Genomic DNA, 18,154 nt, shown 5'->3' on the forward strand with positions numbered 1-18,154 from the left:
TTCCCGGGAGGCAGGGTCCTCTTGCGTCCGAGCTCCAACGCCGGACTGCATTCGAGGTATCTTTTGCAGCCGAGCACCAATGCCGGACCGCTTCCGAGCTCCAACGCCGGAATGTATCCAAGCTCCAACGCCGGACTATGTATCCGAGCTCCAACGCCAGACTATATCCGAGGTGTCATATCACCTTGGTTCAAAAAAGTTTGAAGAAGTTTAGCCGATCTTAACGCCGGAAATGCCCTCTACGGAGCCAGCCACTAGCGCTCGAGCTTTAAGCCGGACTGCTTCCGAGGTGGTGCACCACCCCGAATGTGGGCCGATTTTTGTGAATATTTTTTGTTGGTGCAATTTATTCTCTGCCGAGATATATAGCCAGTAGCCCTCAAGGTGTGTATCAGTCTAAAACCCGAGATACACCTGAAGGATGACGTAAGACCGCTGATCCTAGTAGCCGCTGAGACTCAGGTTGATTTGCAAAATCGGCCTGAGGATCAAGTCCAAGCTCGACAGAATACTTCGGGATACTAAAAGCGGTGTGCTCAGTCCTCGAGAGTCAGGTTGGGTGCGGCCGACCAACCTAAGGATCAAAATCTCCTCGGAAACTATATTGCACATAAGATTTTCTGCATTGGACAAGCAATGCAGTAGCCCCCGAGACACTGGTCGGGTGGTAACACCAGATCAGGGGATCAATGTGCCCCTTTAATATTTGTAAATAATAAGCTCGAAGCCCAGTAGCCCCCGAGCCTTAATGCGGGCACGGGTGGCCGAATTAAGGATCAATATCCATAGTAAAATCACAAATTATGTGTAATGACTCTATGTATCCAAGTACTTTACGTCATTAATGCTCGGATCCGCATTGTACAAAACTTTGTTGACCGACCATCGGCTTCCACCTCCTCGGCCAGTAGCCGAGGAGTGTTTGTCCTACTTTATAAAGCCTTTATGAGGGCAAAGATTTACAACAAACAAGGCAATCTGGCCATACAGTTTTATAAACAAAGGTACGCAGAGAGATATGTTATATTACTGTTTAACAGAAGAAACGTATTCCAAAGAAAATAGTCCCGCTATCGGTTCCTTTCTTTGGGTTGTCATGCTAAGCATGATCATTAAACCTCAGCTCTAATGTAAGAGCAAAATATCGAGGATTTAGTTTGGGAGGCCAGTTAATAGCCCCCGGTAGTGTTCAGCGACAGTCGGGGTCAAGCCGTAAACACTTCGGCCAATGTTATGAACGGCCCGTCTTTTAACATAGTCATCGGATCGCTGACCAGTTTACGCTTATTGTGACAGTCAGTTTTGGCTTTCTCCACTGAGGTGCTTAACCATGTGATCTGGAAGCACAATCGCAGTGGTTCTCCCTTTGCACGCCTAGCCGAACAAAACGGAACGTAGGAAGCAAGTGCAGGAGCCGGGCAACCCAACTATTGACCGAAGACACAATTCGAAACCGATGCATATATACCAATATCTGAGAATGTTTTTGTCAAATCCCTAAAGGTGTCCGGCGTTGCACTGTGAGACTAATGCTGGAAAAGCACAAATAGTTTAAAAGTGCCAAAAAGCTTGGAAAACCAAGAAACGTCAGTAAAAGCATGACGTCCGAACAAGATCAAGTGTTCGGTGCCAATCCAAAAATTGGTCTTAAAAAAAGGAAGTGCTTCTGTCGTGCTTTAACATGATACATACTATCTCAAGACTTCGAGCGGGTCAGCCTACGGCTTCAACCTCCTATCCTGAGGGCGGAGTACTTCTCATTAGGCCAGTTTAGCAAACTAAACCCTAGCGGCTTTGAGAGAGAAATTAGGCTCCCCGGCTAGTGACCGCACACTCGCGTCAAAAAAAGGAGTGATAAATAATAATAATAATAATAAAACTTTGCAACGACTAAGAAGAAGAACACTTATTATAAAACGGCTCAAATAAACTTAAGAGCCCCCAAGTGACCTGGGTAGAAGAATGATTGCATGTACCGAAGTACTTATATCATATCTATGTTCAACCAAACTTTAAACGCGTCTTAACCAACCGTCGGCTTCTCCCTCTTCGGTCAAGGACCGAAAAGTGTTATGTACTCCATCTGTCGAGAGTATCGACGGTGTTTCCAATAACCAGGCAATCAGGTCATAAGGCTGTAACAGACAAAGCACGCTCAGGGAACTTATGCTATATTACCGCGAAGTGTAAGAAGCATCTTCGAAGAAAATAGTACCCCCACTGATACCTTTCTTCGGTGCTCATTGTTATTATGAGACTTGTGCAATGGATTTTTTGTACTCATGAGTTCCGTTGGTGCCGACCATCATTGAAAACTATAAGAGCGCTAGCTTTCGGCTTCACCCAGTCTGAGGTCCAGCTCGGTTGACCCGATCGTGACAATCGCAGAGGTGCTCACTTTGCTCCCTAGCCAAACAATCGGGAACATAGGGGTAAACACAGGAGCGAGGCAACCCAGCTTGCAAATCGCTTAAGTCAATATGGTGCATATTGTGGCGTAATACACGAACAAGGAACGAAGCCGTACAAGTATAATCATATGCAAGTGGAAAAGCTTCATAAAGGAAGCCCCCAAATAAACGGGGTATTTGAATTTATGCGTCACAAACAAAGTTTGGACAAGGAAATTTCTTAGAAGCAACTTTTTTCCAAAAAAGTACAATGCTTGGTCGAACCGAACGCAAGTTAGAAATTAAAGCTTTGAGCATGAAAGCGACTTAGCTGGTTAATGTGTTCGGTATTGATGACGTGGTCCGAGCTTGATGCGGGGCAAGGTTCCATCCCTCAAGCCGGTCCCGAGGTGGCGGAGCGGAGAGCTTGACACGCCGAAGTGATGACATAGCACGATCAATGCAGACCAGCAGAGTGACGCCGAAGTCCCCGGATCATTTTCCTGTGCACAAAAAATAGTGCAAACCGGAGATAATAGTAATAATGATAATTAAAAAAATCGTTGCATAATAAATAATTTATGCAAAGTGAGTAATAAAAGAAGTATGGCCTGGCACCAAAGTCAATGTCGATGCAGGGCGTCGGCGTGATGCGGTAAAGGCGTGGCAAAGCCTGAATTCGCAGGTCAGTCCGAGCTCCGAGTGCGGCGTTCGCCGGACTATGTATGGAAACTGACTGAACCACCATGCGACTGTCGTTAATGCGGCCACCATTTTATAGACCTGTGTACATATGACGGACGAACTAGAGTAATAATTCCTTGGGAAAAATGAACCCAAACAAGCAAAAAATACTGGGATTAATAGCACCTGGTTTATTTGTTGTAGCAATCCGAAGGAAGGTGATTCCTAAAATTGGGACCCGCTCCGCACACCCATTGCCTGATGGGCGATAAAACGACGGCATGGCAATGCTGGTAAAGGTTGACTCGCCGAGGCAAAGCCCTCGGCCCAGCTAACGTCACGGAGCTGGTCGGCTAGTGACGCCGAAGTGTCCGGAGTAGGTTGATGAAGAGATGGCGAAGCCCCCGGTCCAGCCGAGATGTCGAAGCCTCGATGTCAGCCGATGAGTCGAAGTAGGTCGGCGTGATGGACACCAGCTTGAAGAAGCAATAGTGCGGCCTTGTCGATGCAGGTCGTGACGTGGTCGATGCCGGCTTGATGAAGCGACCGTGCGGCGATGCTGGTATGCCCGCTCCGTGTAATCCGTGGGGCGGCGATGTTGGTGATGATTTATCCTTCGCGATGCCGGGCTCTTGTTCGGCTTGCCGAGATGATGATCCGAAGAAGTTGAGCTCGGCTAAAGTGACGACGTGTCTAGCGCAGGTCGGCAGCCGTGGAGTAATATTGCCGGACTGGTTTGACACCAGCATGATGTTGAAGATCATGTTCAAAAGATCTTAAAGTTAGTGGGGTGTGTTCGGGAACAAAACACAATACCCCATACAAAACTTCCTTCAAAAGGGATGTCCGAAATCCCGTTCATAAAAAAGATGAACTCGGGTCGGATTCGTTTTCGCGCAGAAAATAAATCCGAAAAGTGATGCACTAATCGGAAGGTTCCCGGGGTTTGGACGGTCGGACCGAGCTGAAATTTTGAGAGGTGGTAGATATAGGAATTCCGCAGCCGATCAACAGTTGGATCTTCCAAAGGACGTCTGAGCTAGAAGTTGGACACCACGCCCTAAACTCATCCAAATTCCCATCCAGATTTGACAGGGCTCCGGTATATCGTGGATTGCCAGAGATTCCTCCATCGGAACTCGATGAAATTTTCCAGGGTTGTTATAGAACCAATTCCGCACAATTCCACCAAAGCGATCGTCAAAGCGATACTCGAGGAGGTGGTGGCGGCAGATACGAGTTCGCTGTCCAAAAAAACAGCACGGTCGCTCGAGGGCAATGTTGACGTTGAGCCCCCGAGCTCCATAGATGATTCCTCCGTGATCTTGATAGAGATCGGAGTTGATGTTGGATGAAGGCCCTCATCCAAACATGGTGATCCGAACACGGGGCGCAATTCTTGGTCGAACCAAGGTGACCAGTCGAACTGGTGACGAAGACGCCGAAGTCGCATTTGATCTGCAGGCGAGCCATCGATCCTTTTGTCGATCACACAGCGGAACTCTCAATGAAAGCACCAATGTCGGTGTCAAAACCAGCGGATCTCGGGTAGGGGGTCCCGAACTGTGCGTATAGGCCGGATGGTAACAGGAGGCAGGGAACACGATGTTTTACCCAGGTTCGGGCCCTCTTGATGGAGGTAAAACCCTACGTCCTACTTGATTAATATTGATGATATGGGTAGTACAAGAGTAGATCTACCACGAGATCAAGGAGGCTAAACCCTAGAAGCTAGCCTACGGTATGATTGTTGTATATGAAGTTGTATATGAAGTTGTATATTCTATCGACTAGCCTGGCCCTGGTTTATATAATGCACCAGAGGCCTAGGTTAACAAGAGTCCTAGCTGAATATGCCGGTGGGGAGAAGTTCTTGTCTTGATCGCCAAGTCTTTGTGGAATCTTCCTTGTATGCGGCAGCTGTCCGAACTGGCCCATGAGTATACGGCCATGGGGGGCCTCGGCCCAATCTAATAGACCGGGAGACGACGTGGTGAGTACCCCCTAGTCCAGGACACCGTCAGTGGGAGTTTACAAGTAGTGTTAAAATCTTCTAGGTCCATGGTATATGATTTATCATAAAGATAAAATAAAATAGTGTGAGAATTACGCGAGGATGTAAATTTAAACCTTCTCACAAAAGAATCAGTTAGGTAGTGGTACTGCCGGCACTTATCTGACACGAAGTCCTCAAGATCAGCATTACGCATATATGCGTCAAATTCATCTTTGATGCCTGCCTGGACCATAAACTCCTCTGACGGCCATTCACAAGGCCACACTTGAGCTTCCCTGGGTGGTTCATCGTCCAGCTCATGTATCGTGAGCCTTTGTCCATGCTTCCTTGAGGAACCACCTTGGTACATTTTCCTAAACATTTTCTTTCTCTGAAAAATTTCTAAAATTTTTAGTGACTCATAATAAAAGTGAACCAAACTCAACAAAATTGATAGCAACTACTCCCACAAGTGCCTAGAGGCTATATCATGCATCAAAACTACTTTGGACCATATAAATTTGACATGCAAGCTCAAGAACAGGGTCACCTTAGCAGCAAAAATTTGCAATAAATAAAGCACTAGAACAAAAACTAATTGGACTATTGGAGGAATCACATACCGAAGAACAATCCCCAAAAGCAGTTTTGTGAATGAAGCTTTGAGCAAGGAGATCGAAAATGGCAGCAAGATGAGCTAGAACTCGGGTTTGAGCTATTGGAGGATTTTTTTTTCTGGAGGAAGACAAAGTGTGTGGGTGCTGGAATAAGTGGAGGGGGTCCACGAGGCAGGGGTGCGCCCCAGGGGGGTGGGCGTGCCCTGGACCCTTGTGGCCAGATGGTGGGTCCCCCTGGTGTGTTCTCAGTGCCACCAATTCTTAAATATTCTACAAAAAATCATATTTCATTTTCAGGACATTTGGTTATTTTCGGGGTATTTTTATTGCAAGGATAATTCAGAAAATAGACAGAAAATACTATTTTTGATTTATTTAATCTAAATAACAGAAAGTAAAAGGAGGGTACAGAGAGTTGTGCTTTCTAACTTCATCCATCTCATGTTCATCAAAAAGGAATCTACTAACAAGGTTGATCAAGTCTTGTTAATAAACTCTTTCTGAATAACATGAAACCAGAGAATTTTCGAATAACACTAAGTTACCTCCACGGGGATATGCATGTCCCCATCAATAAGAATATCATATTTCTTCTTGACAGTAGGAAGAGGGAATTCAAAACCTCCAATAGTTATCATTGAAATTTTTCCAATAGAATTGATACTGTGGACTTGAGGTTGTTTCCTCGGAAAGTGTACCGTATGCTCATTACCATTAACATGAAAAGTGACATTGCCTTTGTTACAATCAATAACAGCCCCTGCAGTATTCAAAAAGGATCTACCAAGGATAATCGACAAATTATCATCCTCAGGAATATCAAGAATGACAAAGTCCGTTAAAATAGTAATGTTTGCAACCACAACAGGCACATCCTCACAAATACCGATAGGTATAGCAGTTGATTTATCATCCATTTGCAAAGATATTTTGGTAGGTGTCAACTTATTCAAATCAAGTCTACGATATAAAGAGAGAGGCATAACACTAACACTGACTCTAAGATCACATAAAGCAGTTTTAACATAGTTTTTTTAATGGAGCATGGTATAGTTGGTACTCCTGGATCTCCTAGTTTCTTAGGTATTCCACCTTTAAAAGTATAATTAGCAAGCATGGTGGAAATTTCAGCTTCCGGTATCTTTCTTTTATTTTTAACAATATCTTTCATATACTTAGCATAAGGATTCATTTTAAGCATATCAGTCAAACGCATACGCAAAAAGATAGGTCTAATCATTTCAGCAAAGCGCTCAAAATCCTCATCATCCTTTTTCTTGGATGGTTTAGGAGGAAAAGGCATGGGTTTCTGAACCCATGGTTCTCTTTCTTTACCGTGCTTCCTAGCAACAAAGTCTCTCTTATCATAACATTGATTCTTTGATTGTGGATTATCAAGATCAACGGCAGGTTCAATCTCTACATCATTGTTATTGCTAGGTTAAGCAACAACATGAACATCATCATTAACATTATCACTAGGTTCATGTTCGTTACCAGATTGTGTTTCAGCTTCAGAAATAGAAATATCATTGGGATTCTCAGGTGTGTCAATAACAGGTTCACTAGAAGCGTGCAAAGTCCTATCATTTTTTTTTCTTTTTAGAAGGACTAGGTGCATCAACATTAGTTCTCTGAGAATCTTGCTCAACTCTCTTAGGGTGGCCCTCAGGATAGAGAGGTTCGTGAGTCATTTTACCCCCTCTAGTCACAACTCTAACCTCATTATCATTTTTCTTATTATTTAATTCATTGAGCAAATCATCTTGTGCTTTAAGCACTTGTTTTACTTGAGTGGTAACCATGGAAGCATGTTTACTAATAATTTTAAGGTCACCTTTAACTCTAGACATATAATCACTCAAGTGTTTAATCATATAAGCATTACGTTTCAATTGTCTACCAACATAAGCATTGAAGTTTTCTTGTTTAACAATAAAATTATTAAACTCATCCAAGCATTGGCCAGCAGACTTATTACGAGGAATATACCTTTACTACCTGTGTTCGGTTAAAGACCATGTATCTCTTCAATAGGTGGTAAATTCTTAACATCTTTAGCTTTAATACCCTTTTCTTTCATAGATTTCTTTGCCTCTTGCATATCTTCAGGACTGAGAAATAGAATACTGGTTTTTCTTTGGAGTTGGCTTAGGAGTTGGTTCAGGAAGTGTCCAATAATTATCATTGCTCAATATATTATTCAATAGCAATTCAGCTTGATCAATAGTTCTTTCCTTGAAAACACAACCATCACAACTATCCAGGTGGTCTCTGGAAGCATCGGTTAGTCCATTATAAAAGATATCAAGTATTTCATTTTTCTTGAGAGGATTATCAGGCAAAGTATTAAGTAATTGGAGAAGCCTCCCCCAAGCTTGTGGGTGACTCTCTTCTTCAATTTGCACAAAATTATATATTTCCCTTAAGGTAGCTTGTTTCTAATGAGCGGGGAAATATTTAGCAGAGAAATAAAAACCATATCCTAGGGACAACGCACACAACCAGGATCGAGAGAATTAAACCATGTTTTAGCATCACCCTTTAATGAGAACGGAAATAACTTAAGGATAAAGGAATAGCGAGTTTTCTCATCATTAGTGAATAGGGTGGCTATATCATTTAATTTAGTAAGATGTGCCACAACAGTTTCAGATTCATAGCCATAAAAAGGATCAGATTCAACCAAAGTAATTAACTCAGGGTCGACAGAGAAATCATAATCCTTTATCAGAAATACAGATAGGTGAAGTAGCAAAAGCAGGGTCATATTTCATTCTAGCATTCAAACACTTTTCTTTCATCTTAGCTAATAGTTTCTTAAGATCACATCTATCATTGCAAGCTAAAAAGTCTCTAGCAGTTTCTTCATCCATTACATAACCCTCAGGCACAACATGCAATTCATATCTAGGGGGAGAATCTTCATCATCACTTTCATCAATATTATTAGTTTTAATAATTTCATTCTCTCTAACCCTAGCAAGTTTTTCATCAAGAAATTCACCTAGTGGCACAGTATTATCAAGCATTGAAGTAGTTTCATCATAAGCATCATGCAAAGCAGAAGTGGCATCATCAATAACATGCGACATATCAGAATGAATATCAGGTGTAGGTTTCGCTCAAAACAGAAGGTGAATTGAGTGCAGAGCTAGATGGCAGTTCATTACCTCCCCTCGTAGTTGAGGGAAAAATCTTTGTTCTTTAATATTTAAAGTTCCTCATAGTGATCAACAGATATAAATCCCAAGTGACTCAAAGAATAGAGCTATGCTCCCCGGCAACGGCGCCAGAAAATAGTTTTGATAACCTACAAGTATAGGGGATCGCAACAGTTTTCGAGGGTAGAGTATTCAACCCAAATTTATTCATTTGACACAAGCGGAGCCAAAGAATATTCTCAAGTATTAACAGTTGAGTTGTCAATTCAACCGCACCTGAAAGACTTAATATCTACAGCAAAGTATTTAGTAGCAAAGTAATATGGAAGTAACGGTAACGGTGGCAAAAGTAACAGTAGCAGTTTTTATAGTGATTGTAACAGTAGGAACAGAAAAGTAACTAAGAAAAGATCAATATGTGAAAAGCTCGTAGGCAATGGATCAATGATGGATAATTATGTCAGATGTGATTCCTCATGCAAGAGTTATAACATAGGGTGACACAGAACTAGCTCCAGTTCATCAATGTAATGTAGGCGTGTATTCTGAATATAGTCATACGTGCTTATGGAAAAGAACTTCCACGACATCTTTTGTCCTACCCTCCCATGGCAGCGGGGTCCTATTGGAAACTAAGGGATATTAAGGCCTCCTTTTAATACAGTACCAAAACAAAGAATTAACGCTTAGTGAATACATGAACTCCTCAAACTATGGTCATTACCGGGAGTGGTCCCGATTATTGTCACTTCGGGGTTACAGGATCATAACACAAAGTAGGTGACTATTGACTTGCAAAATAGGATCAAGAACTCACATATATTCATGAAAACATAATAGGTTCAGATCTGAAATCATGGCACTCGGGCCCTAGTGACAAACATTAAGCATAGCAAAGTCATAGCAACATCAATCTTAGAACATAATGTATACAAGGGATAAAACCCTAACCCAACTAACTCGATTACATGATAAATATCATCCAACCCATCACCGTCCAGCAAGCCTATGATGGAATTACTCACGCACGGTGGTGAGCATCATGAAATTGGTGATGGAAGAAAGTAGATGATGACGATGGCGACGGATTCCCCTCTCCGGAGCCCCGAACGGACTCCAGATCAGCCCTCCCGAGAGAGATTACGGCTTCGCGGCGGCTCCGTATGTAAAACGCGATGAATCCTTCTCCCTTATTTTTTTCACCCCAAACGTGAATATATAGAGTTGGATTTGAGTCGGTGGAGCCTTAGGGGGCCAACGAGGCAGGGGGCGCGCCCTGCACCCTCATGGATAGGGTGTGGGGGCCCTGGTGTTGATTCTTTCACCAGTATTTTTTATTAATCCCAAAATGTGTCTTCGTTGATTTTCAGGTCATTCCAAGAACTTTTATTTCTGCACAAAAATAACACCATGGCAACTCTGCTGAAAACAGCGTTAGTCCGGGTTAGTTCCATTCAAATCATGCAAGTAAGAGTCCAAAACAAGGTCAAAAGTGTTTGGATAAGTAGATACGTTGGAGACGTATTAGGGACCTATCCGCAATTAGTTTTCTTACAGGTTAGTCCCTAATCTTAAATCCCTCACTACCTTTTGCTTGTTTATCCAAATCCAACGAAACCAACGCCAAAATTTTCATCTTGTTTACCTCTGTCCAGATAACAACTTGAACATTTTTTTGGAAATTTAAACTTTGGTTTCAAGCAGATTTGAATTTGAATTTCTTTTGATCGTAGTTTGTGTTTCATAGCTCCGATTTGATTGATTCTTTTTGCAAATCAAAGCTCTTCACTTAAACTTTCTGTTTAGATCTTTTCTTTTGGTTTTTATCTTTGCATCTTATGCTTGAGTGCTTATGTATACTATTGTTTGTTCACGATAGAGTTTCCGGAGTGCGAGGCTTGCTACTACGAATCTCTAGGGTTTTCTGATCGTCAGCAAGGCAAGTAACACTTTGATCATATCCCTTTATTACCAAGTTTTATGCATTACTTTCAATCCTCAAACATTGCATGAGTAGGAATTGATAACATGTGGGTGTGGGAAGTAGTTGTTGAGTTAGGAACCTATTGTCTTTCATCAACCCTCGGTATTATTCGTTATGCTCATACAGTTTTCCTATGCTCGTAGCCATGGATTGGTATGTGAGATTCATGAAAGATGTGAGAGTTATATTTTAACCAAGGGAAACTTAAGGTGGCTACTTTAATACACATCTGGGTGGATTGGTTGTGGGCACCTAGGGAATCCAGTGTTATCCTAGGAGATCTCGGGGTACCCATGTGATCATCCTATGGAATGCCACCCAGGCTCAAAGGGATCATAAGATTATTCATGCTAGAAACTTCCGTGTGCAGCAATAAGACATTATGGGCCCTGGCATAGTTGAGTAAGTTGTGGGAATCCTTTCCATGATGGGCTAGCATATGTAGGGGATTGTAGGTGTACCGGCCTATCTATCCGTTAAGGGGACCTCTTCGGAAAGACTATGTCTCAATCATCCGGTTCTCAAACATCATGCAGCGCGAGAAATACAACGGAGGAGATCGAGTCTTGTGGGGAAAAGTGTTCAAACCTCTGCAGAGTGTATAAACTAATCATGGTTAGCCGTGTCCCCGGTTATGGACAATTTTGAGTATCTGGTACTTGAATTATTGTTTGATCTCATCACTTTACTTAAATGATTTTTTTGGGTTATTAATATTATTTTGGGATTGAGTTGGGGTTACCTTCTCAATAATGTCATAAAATTTATTCCTTTGTTGTAGGGAAAAATAGCTTTATGCAAATGATAACCATAGAGCCTCCACCAGCCAAATATGCATGTAGTGATAGCTGTTATTTGTTCATTGCTCTATATTGTTATCTTGTGAGGATAGTCCATGTGCTGACCTGCACGGCTGCAACATAACATGTTGCAGAGTTTTCAGACGAAGAGTAAGGTGCGATAGGTCATTGTCATGCACTCAGTTTTGCCGCGGAGTTAATGGACTCATTTATCTTCGAAGCTTCTGTAGTTATCTTATTTATTTAGATGGCCTTCAGCCATATTATTGTCATAAGTTCTCTTTTTGAGACACTCGATGTAATAAGTGTGTGATTGAACTCTGCAATAAATCCTTGAGTACTGTGTGTGTCAGCAATACCGATCCAGGGATGACACTTAAGCACAGAGACTATGGTCCATTGGGATCGGGTCGCTACAAGATGGTATCAGAGCACACGCTGACTGTAGGACGCGACCACTAGGAAAATCCTCAGGACACTCTTCCTGCTCATTTCTAACTCTTCTCCATTTCTACTCTATAGATGGCGGACCCAAGGAACAAGTTCACTCAACTGGATGACGACACCCCTTTCGGACGACACTTGAAGGAAGTCACTAGGTACCTGAACGTCGGCATACCAAGCTTCACCGGAACCTTCACCGCCACTTTACCAGAAGAGGAGTGCTGGACGATTCAAGTTCGTGTTCCCGGAAGGACTTTTACACCAGTTACCGAGCCCATCGAGTTTTCCTTTGATGCACCAACCTGGAGTTTCGGAAAGAGCATGGTGGCCCACATCGCCATTGGACGCATAGGTGAGGTGTACAACATGGATCTTAAGGACACCATCTACCAGATATGTGGACGCCGAGATGAGCAATGGGAGATGATTCGCACCAGGAAGGATAAATCCATTGCAGCCTACATACAAGAGTTGAACCAGCACATTCGACGCTATGAGAACCAGCTGTGCGCCAACATGATAGACACGAAGAAGGTGATGACCTGGAACATGGAGCTGGAGGAAGAACTCAAAGCTATGCGCAATGGATATGAAGAGGAAATTGATGTACTACTGGAGAAGAATGAAGACCTGAAGAAGAAGCTAGGAATGTTCATGGGGGATCCCAAACCTGGAGTGGACATTCGTTCAGAAGATTACATCATACTAGACGACACAGACTCCGACCACGACAACGATGATGATTATGAAGACGAAGCTGGAGTAGATATTATGGAGTCTTCCAGCGATCAAAATTTCTAGTCGACCACCAAATTACCCTTAGAGTACTTCCATCTATATAGTATAGTCCGCGAGATTGTGTAATGGTAGCTTAGATCGATTGTATGAATCTTGTTTGGTATTGAGTAGTGTGGAATGAATATGTTTGTCTCATGTGCATATGGGTAGTGAAATCTCTCTTTAGACCTCACTCCATTCTGTTCTCACCCCTCTAAACCTATCAGATGCCTCTGAGACGTGACCCCGCATTCGCCTTCCCACCGGAGCTCACCCAGTTGATCCAACAGCAGAATGCCTTGATGCAGTTGCTAGTTTAGAACCAAGGCAACAACAACAACAACAACAACCCACCGCCACCCCCCCAGTTGACAACTTAGCCCGCTTTCTAAGGTTAAATCCGCCGGTGTTCTCTAGTAGCACCGAGCCGATTGTTGCTGATGACTGGCTCCGCAAGATTGGAAGGGAGCTGACCACCGCAGGTTACACAGATGCTGAGAAGGTGCGCCTTGCCGCACATCAACTGGATGGACCCGCAGCCTCATGGTGGGAGAACTACACAACCACTTTCCCCGTGGCTAATGTCACTTGGGATCAGTTTCAACAAGCCTTCCGCACTGCACATGTCTCAGCTGGAGCTATGAGTATGAAGAAGCGTGAGTTCCGCAACTTGCACCAGGGAAATCGTACTGTGGCGCAGTACGTGGATGAGTTCATCAAGTTAGCTCGCTATGCCCCAGATGATGTGGCCACAGATGCCGCAAAGCAGGAGAAGTTTATGGAGGGCTGAATGATGAGCTGAGTATGCAGTTGATGGTGGCAACATTCACCAACTACCAGGAGCTGGTAGACAGGGCTCTCATGATTGAAGGCAAGCAGCAGTAGATACAGAACCATAAACGGAAGTATGGACAGGGGAAGTACAACTCTAGAGCTCAGTAGAAGCTTCGTTTTACCCCGAACTCGGGAGGACATACCCATCATAACCTTGGAGGCCATTCTCACAATGGAGGAAGTTCACATAACCATAGTGGCCCTAGGAATGGAAATGGGAATGGAGGAAACAGCAGTCAGAGCCGTTCCAACCCAGCAACTCCCGCCAAGAAGGATCTGAGTCACGTTACCTATTTCAAGTGTGGGAAGACTGGACACTACGCCAATGATTGTTCTGAGGTAAAGAATGGTAATGGAAATGGAAGCTCTGGAAAGAAACCCAACCCTTTCACCAGAGGGTAGGTGAATCACGTCAACATGGAGGAAGTTGAAGAGCAGACTGATCCAGTTTTTGGTAAGTTTTTGATTAAGTCATTTACAGATATTGTCCTTTTTGACACTGGTGCATCACATTCATACATATCAAAGGGATTTGCGGATAAGTTTAAGTTACCCACCCTAGCTCTTAAGACACCTATGTTAGTAAGCTCACCTGGAGCGGAATACATGGCTAGCAGAGGATGTTTTCAGTTGCCATTGACCATAGGTAGGCATGTTTTCCCCTCAGACCTAATTATTCTAGAATCACAAGGATTGGATGTGATACTAGGCATGGATTGGCTATCGATGTATGGAGGAAATATCGATTGTTCTAGTAAGTCAATTCTTCTCACCACCCCAGAAGGGAAAAGGATCAAGTATGTGTCTAGGCATGCGCCACAGGAAGGAACTACCAGGCATGCCACCAGATCGAGACATAGAGTTTTTGATAGAGCTGTTACCAGGCACCGGACCAATATCGAAGAGACCGTATAGGATGCCCGCAAATGATCTGGAGGAAATTAAGAAATAGATTAAGGAGTTATTGGAGAAAGGTTATATTCGACCAAGTTCATCACCGTGGGGAGCCCCAGTTCTCTTAGTTGAGAAGAAGGATGGATCTTTGAGAATGGTTATTGATTATCATGCAGTGAATGAGGTGACGATCAAGAACAAATACCCACTACCGATGATCAATGATTTGTTTGACCAGCTGCAGGGATCTAAAGTATTCTCTAAGATCGATCTTCGATCAAGATACCACCAGCTGAAGATCTGAGAACAGGATATACCTAAGACAGCTTTTACCACAAGGTACGGGCTATATGAGTACACGGTCATGTCTTTTGGATTGTCTAACGCCCCTGTCTACTTTATGAGTATGATGAATAAGGTGTTCATGGAGTTCTTGGATAAGTTCTTTGTGGTGTTCATTGATGATATATTGGTGTACTCGAAGAATGAAGAAGAACACAAGAAACACTTGCGCTTGGTTCTTGAGAAGCTCAAGGAACATCAGCTATATGCCAAGTTCAGCAAATGTGAGTTTTGGTTGAAGGAAGTTGGATTTCTCGGACATGTTATATTAGGAGAAGGTATAGCAGTAGACCCTTCCAAAGTTCAGTTTTTCACTGAGTGGTTGGCACCCACCTCAGCTGCAGAGATATGCGGTTTTCTTGGACTCGCGGGATATTAACAAAGATTCATTAAGGATTTTTCCAAGATCGCGAAGCCCATGACGGAGTTATTCAAGAAGGACACCAAGTTTAAATGGACCGAGGAATGTGAGGCCACTTTCCAGGAGTTGAAGAAACGTTTAGTTACAGCCCCAGTGCTAATTCTTCTGGATATACACAAGGGTTTCCAAATATATTGCGACGCTTCTCGCCAAGGACTTGGAGGTGTACTTATGCAAGATGGAAGAGTTGTTTCATGTGCCTCACATCAGCTTCGACCCCATGAGTTGAATTATGCCATGCATGATTTGGAGTTAGCAGCCGTAGTGCATGCGCTCAAGACCTGGAGACATTTTCTTATTGGAAACCTTGTGATGTATACATGGATCATAAGAGTTTGAAGTACATCTTCACGCGGAAGGAGTTCAATCTCAGGCAAAGAAGATGGTTGGGGCTCAAAACGGATTATGATATGAAGCTGCATTATCATCCAGTAAAGGCCAATGTTGTAGCACACGCTTTGATCCGCAAGAGTTATGTTACTCTCGTAACCGGAGGATTACCTCAAGAGTTAGTCGACGATCTCACAGAACTTCGAATGGAGATAGTTCCGAGAGGTTTTGTTGTAGCGTTGGAAATTCGGTCCACGTTGTTGGGAAAGATTCGAGAAGCCCAGAAGACTGATAAGGAGATTGCAGAGATAAAGGAGAATATGAATAAAGGAAAGGCCAAAGGTTTTCATGAGGATGAACATGAAACTTTATGGTTTGAGGATCGTATTTATGTTCCCAATGACACAAAGATCAGGAAGATAATACTTCAGGAAGCTCATGACTCGTTGTACTCGATTCACCCAGGAAACACAAAGATGTATCTGGATTTGAAGGAACCTTTCTGGTAGACAGGTATGAAGAAGGATATTTCCGAGTATGTAGCCGTATGTGATGTATGTGAGAGAATTAAGGCAGAGCACCAGAAGCCAGCAGGATTACTTCAGCCTTTGCCGATACCCGAATGAAGTGGGATAAGCTTAGCATGGATTTCATCACCGGATTACCCAAGACACGATCAGGATATGATTCCCTCTGGGTAGTAGTTGACCGATTGACCAAAGTGGCTCACTTTATCCCCGTGAAAACCACTTATACGAGCGTGAAGTTGGCCAAGATATATATGACCAGGATCGTTTGTCTGCATGGAGTTCCGAGGACCATCGTATCAGATAGAGGAACATAGTTTACCTCAAAGTTTTGGAATCAGTTACACCAGACTTTGGGTATCAGGCTAGATTTCAGTACAACTTTTCATCCACAGATAGACGGATGGACCGAGAGAGTCAACCAGATTCTGGAAGACGTGTTGAGAGCTTGTGCGCTAGATTATGGATCTAGTTGGGATGATAATTTTCCTTACGCGGAGTTCTTATATAACAACCGCTACCAAGCCAGTTTAAAGATGGCCCCTTTCGAAGCTTTGTATGGAAGGAGGTGCAGGACACCATTGATGTGGGATGAAGTTGGAGACCGACAATTGTTCGGACTAGATTTAATCAGAGAGTCTGAAGAGAAGGTTAAGTTGATTCGTGATAGACTAAAGGTAGCTCAGTCTAGGCAGAAGAGTTATGCCGACACTAAACGCAAGGAGGTAGCCTATGAAGTCAGAGACAGAGCATATCTCTGTGTGTCACCACTTCGGGGAGTTAAAAGATTTGGAGTCAAAGGAAAGTTAGCCCCGAGATTTGTAAGACCATACCGAGTTTTGGAACGTATGGGAGAAGTGGCCTACAAGTTGGAATTACCCAAAGGTTTGTTAGGAGTTCATGATGTGTTTCACGTTTCCCAGTTGAAGAAGTGCCATGCAGAGATGGTCGATATTCCTCTGAGAGATACATTGCCCCTGGAAGCAATTCAGTTGGAGAGTGACCTAACCTATGAGGAGAAACCCGTCAAGATTCTCTAGTTTGCCAACCGAGTTACACGCAACAAGGTCATCAAGTTTTGGAAAGTTTAATGGAGCCACCATACCGAGGAAGAAGCCACCTGGGAGCGAGAACAAAACCTACGGAAAGACCACCAACACCTTTTTTCTAACCAACCCAAATCTCAAGGGCGAGATTCACCTTAAGGGGGGTAGGTTTGTAACATCCCAGTTTTCAATTTGGATGTCAATCATTAGGTCATCATATGCATCCATGTTTGTGCATTTTGAATTTGGTTTTATTTGGACACTTTGATCCTAGATACCTTAAGCAACTCAAAGACCATTTGAGAGAGTTGGAGGTTTTCATAAAATTCCATTTATGAATTTCCAAAATTGGTAGTTGGATCAAAGTGATTTTTATTTGAAATTATTTTTCCAATTATTTCAAAATAAATAAAATAATGAGAAAAGATAATATGACTTCTTCAAAACAGCAAAGAAATCATGGAAACTTAATTTTGAATAAAAATGAATTTTATTTGAGATTTTATTCGGTTAAATTAGGAAAAAATGTGCATTTCTAAAACTTGCATTTAGCCTAGAAAAATGTTCACTTTGTCCAAAATATTAGGAGAGGACGGGCAAAATTATTTCTGGAATTTTAGGGTTTTTATTTTATTTTATTTGGAATTTTCTTCGCGGTGAAAAGTTTTCTTAAAGAAAAAAAGGTTCCAGACTGAACTGGGCCGAAGGCCGAGCCAGCCCACCAGCGTCACCGGCTTCCCCGGCGCGTGGCCGAGCCGGACTCCGCCGGAGTCCGAGCCGCCGCCGCCTCGCCGCCCGGCCCCTCCTCCAAGTTGGACTGCTCCGGCCCCCCTTTATAAGCCGTCGCCCCCCCCCCACTCGGCCTCTCCACCCAGCCCCGCCGTCGCCGCCCGCCGCAAGCCGC

Source organism: Triticum dicoccoides, chromosome 5A (assembly GCF_002162155.2).
Source record: "Triticum dicoccoides isolate Atlit2015 ecotype Zavitan chromosome 5A, WEW_v2.0, whole genome shotgun sequence".
NCBI classification, from domain to species: Eukaryota; Viridiplantae; Streptophyta; class Magnoliopsida; order Poales; family Poaceae; genus Triticum; species Triticum dicoccoides.